Raw genomic sequence first — 4,221 nt, 5'->3', positions numbered from 1 at the left:
AGTGCATCGACTACATTAATGCCATTTTGGATCATCGATTCCAAATCCAGATCACCAATCCTATGTAACTCAGATCATCAATCCCATCTCACCAATCCTAATGCCGATCACAACATATCATCCAATTATAGGATTGTGTGACTCAAAATTTTAGATCGTTGATCCTATACTTAGATTGTTCAAACTTTGTTGATTCCAAAAAAATACATCATCCAGATCCCAATCATAGTCCATTCTCACCGACCCACATTTAGGATTGTTGACCAGTTAAGATTGATCCAAATTTAGATCATTCAAGTTTTTGGATCATCTCTATTTTCATATTGTCCCACTTTTTGGATTGTTGCAATTTTGATCGTTGACTAAAATAGGATCATCCATAGTTTCAGATTGTCTGTAATTCGGATCACCAATCCAATATATCTAGATTGTTGAGCCCCAAAAATATAAAAACTCATAAAAATATTTAAAAAGAAAAAAATACTTATAAAAAGACTTTTAGTTAAGCGATTATGGCATTGATCAGGTGCTTATGCATTTGCATTTAGGCCAAATCATCACTCGGTCTCCTATTCTAATCCTATCTTCAAATACAAGACTTTATCTCATGTTCCGACATTAGTGAATGGTACTAGAGCACGTGTAGAGTTAGCCTCCCTAATTCCATGAGACACCAGCTTAGAACCAGACCAAGAGTCTTTCTCACAATAGAAGAGACTAGCTCGGTATTATGGGGTATAAACCCTATAGAGCTTTCACAAGTGACAATGGAGCCTAGTTAGCATCAATTAGTCATAAGTGAATCATCAAGAAGGGCTCAAGTAGCTCATCAAACAATGAGAGAGAGATGAGCGATCAACGAGATCCTATTGAATCATCAAGAAAGGATGAAAGGGCTCAAATAGCTCGTCAAACAATGAGGGAGAGACAAGCGATCAACCAGAGTGCAGGGGAATGAGCTCAAACTCAAATGGTTCTTGTGAGACTACAAATGTTCTAATCTACCGTGACCAAAACAGGGTGCTCTTGGAACGATGGCCACTTCTAGCATTGCTAGGCTGTGAACTAGATAGGCAACCCAAAAGCAGTCACTTCAATCGATGGACATAATATTCTATGTAGATATGCATGGAAATATGTCCAACCTATGGTTATGCAGGACCATCCTATACTCAGGTACCCATGCACATGGCCACAAATGGCTCCCAAGTTAATAGCAAAACCAATTGAAATAGGGGCAAGAACTCATATAGCTCTAGAGATGAGAATAAATACAAATGTTATTTTGGCAGTAGTCAGGCAGACTCATAAGGGGAATGAGAGAGGAAGTTGAGTATGGTCATTCCAAGATAAGACCCTCTTTATGGCCAAGATTATTTCAAATTTCAATAGAATGGGAGATCCCTACGTCCATTTGGCTCCTCCAAGTAAATCTGTACAATAAAAAGAGTGGCCGATCCTCAAACAAAGATAGATATGTTTGGCTTAACCCTAGAAAGCAATGCTTTGGTTTTAAATTCTAGAAGACTCACAAAGAGAAACCATGGAGGACTTGGAGCTAGCATTTACAATAGGGTTCTCCAATCAAGCATAGCTCTATAACTCAACTTTGCTTTGGTTTTAAATTCTAGAAGACTCACACAAAGAGGACTTGGAGCTAGTGTTTACAATAGGGTTCTCTAATCAAGCACAGCTCTATAACTCAGCCTATTAATTCAAGAAAATTGAGCATAAAGCTATGAGAGATTTTATAAAGCTTGAACATTAGATGCCTTGCTGAGGAAAAATCAAGCCAAACTAGGCTAATCTCATTGTTCTTGTAAGCATTGAGAAGCAAGCAACTACATGATGTGTTATATTCCAAAAGCCATTGAACACTAGTGGGCTATTTCTTAGATGCCATAGACTTTCACAACAACTTTATAGGCATCCCATCAGATAGGCTTGGGTCAGAATCATTAACCAAAACTGAGCCTAGCAGCCATGATTCAAAGAAGTCTGAAGCACCCAAGAGTGCCAATGACATAGCAAACATTGTGATCAAAGGACTTGAATGAGTATTTAAAGTCGATCTAAGAGAGAGACAAGCAATCCTCATTTAGCTCCTAGACGTGAGATGACGTAGTGTTCTATTTGTAGAAGCAACCACATAGAGCTCATGAATGTCTAGTTCTAAGAGCTAGGACAAATCAATGGTGTGGATATTACAAAAGATACAAAAAACCACAAATCATCCAACTACTATCATGCCTAGATAATGATGAGAATGCAAGCTTTACCAACACCTCCTCAACCATTAGCCTAGCACCACCTCCTAGTGGTGCAAATGTAGCTTATGCCGCAATCATCGTTATGGATCCTTATAGGGACATGGAGATTCCACCTCCTATGTTACCTCCTCAACCAGCCCTACTAAGAACAACTCTTATTGGCTAGTTGAGACTAAGCCAAGAGAGTTTCTGTGTCTCTAAGACTAGTCTCTCTCTATATCTCTGAGTGTGTCTCTTTATCTCTAAGAGAATCTTAAAGATAGAGAGACTCTCTTAAAGACAGAGATAGAACACACACACACTCTCTCTCTCTATCTTTGAGAGTATGTCTCTCTGTCTCTAAGAGAGTCTCTCTATTTCTAAGACTCTCTTAGAGATAGAGAGATAGACTCTCAGAGATATAGATAGAGTCGAGAGAGAGAGAGAGAGAGAGAGGAAAAGTGACAGAACACACCACGAGTGCTAGCAAAAACTAGAAAGAGACGACCATGTTCTTACCTTTCTTGTCGTGGGGGATTTGGTAGCTAACCCGCCTCCTCGTTAACTCATGAGAGGGGAAACACCTAATGTGGTGCCACCAGTTATAGAAGCCTTCACTCCTTTGTCACACTAACAACACTCAAAGTAGAGCCAATCCTCTTTACTCCAATCCAGTTCAAGGAAGCACTTCAAGACAATGGTTCTCCGTGGGAAAAACAAGACAATGGTTCTCCGTGGGAAAACTCTCTCACACACTGTGCACACTGGCACCATGTATGCTAGTCTAACACACACGCATGCACACATGCACACACACACATGCACGTACGCACGCACACACATAGACCACTAAAGAGATAGCAAGAGCTTGAGAGAGCTAGAACACAAGAGCACAAGAGCGTGGGAGAACTAGAGCACAAGAGCACAAGAACACAAGAGAGCTTGGCCACAAAACTAGACCCAAGAGAATGACCCTTTCTCATTAGTAAAAAGTGTATAAAAGTGTCTTTTATACATGCCACTTATTGGCCTTGGGCGTCTGCACTTATTAATAAGTTAGGCGGCCAACTCAAGACTAAGGTGTAATGAGATGTGTTTCAAATATAATCATGAAGTGCATAGGATTGTGGCCTTTACACAAGGCATACCATCCTCTTTGGGTACAACATGAAGTGTAGGTGTGAGACTTTAAGTGCATAAGTCTCGCTTTGGGTAGACATTGCTTATTTCCAAAGCTTTTTCTTCGTGTCCATGGCCACTCTTTGTTTACTACAAGCACCCTTAACTTCTTGTTGATGAGACTCGCCGCTTATTCTTCGATGTGGACATCTTCAAGTATGTCGTTTTCTAGGTCCTTATGTGTTTCCAAAGGTCCTTGTTGTTAACCCAAGGTGTGTCTAAGGGATAACATTCCCCCCTCTTAGTTCTAGGTATATCGTTGGACCTAGCAATGATAGGTGGCCCGCAAGGGTAAGTAGATGGCGATATTGGTGTCAAAAGCAGCAACATGGTAAAGATGTGTGGGAGTGGAAAAATAGGTTGTCAATGGTAAGGTTCCATTTGAAAAGTCCTAAATGACATGCCAATGCAAGTGCATGGATGAACATCATATAAAAGGTGCATAATGCATGTGCTTGAAAGATGCAAGCACCTACCTACCTAAATGCACCACCAAAATAAGCAATCATGCTATGCAAAAAAGATAGAAAATAGAACGTGTCCTTAGCCAAAGTAGTGAACCAGGAGAAGCCACAAAGTAAGCTGATGGGGTGAAGGAGAAGTGACATTAGAAATCACAGAGCCCAACCCCATAATGGCAAGAAATCCCAAACTCTAAGATAGAGGATTTCATGCAACCACTCCCTTACGTTCCACTACCATTTGCATACATAGAAGACATGGCATTTGAAATGGGAAGGGAGTTGCAACCCTTAGAGGCTCAGAGTTGGGAAAAACCCAGCTAATCCACATC

The sequence above is a fragment of the Cibotium barometz genome, chromosome 24, assembly GCF_041138505.1.
Source record: "Cibotium barometz isolate CiBa-2024 chromosome 24, ASM4113850v1, whole genome shotgun sequence".
Taxonomy (NCBI): domain Eukaryota; kingdom Viridiplantae; phylum Streptophyta; class Polypodiopsida; order Cyatheales; family Cibotiaceae; genus Cibotium; species Cibotium barometz.
The sequence above is the reverse complement of the archived record's forward strand: the minus strand, read 5'-3'. Positions refer to the sequence as shown.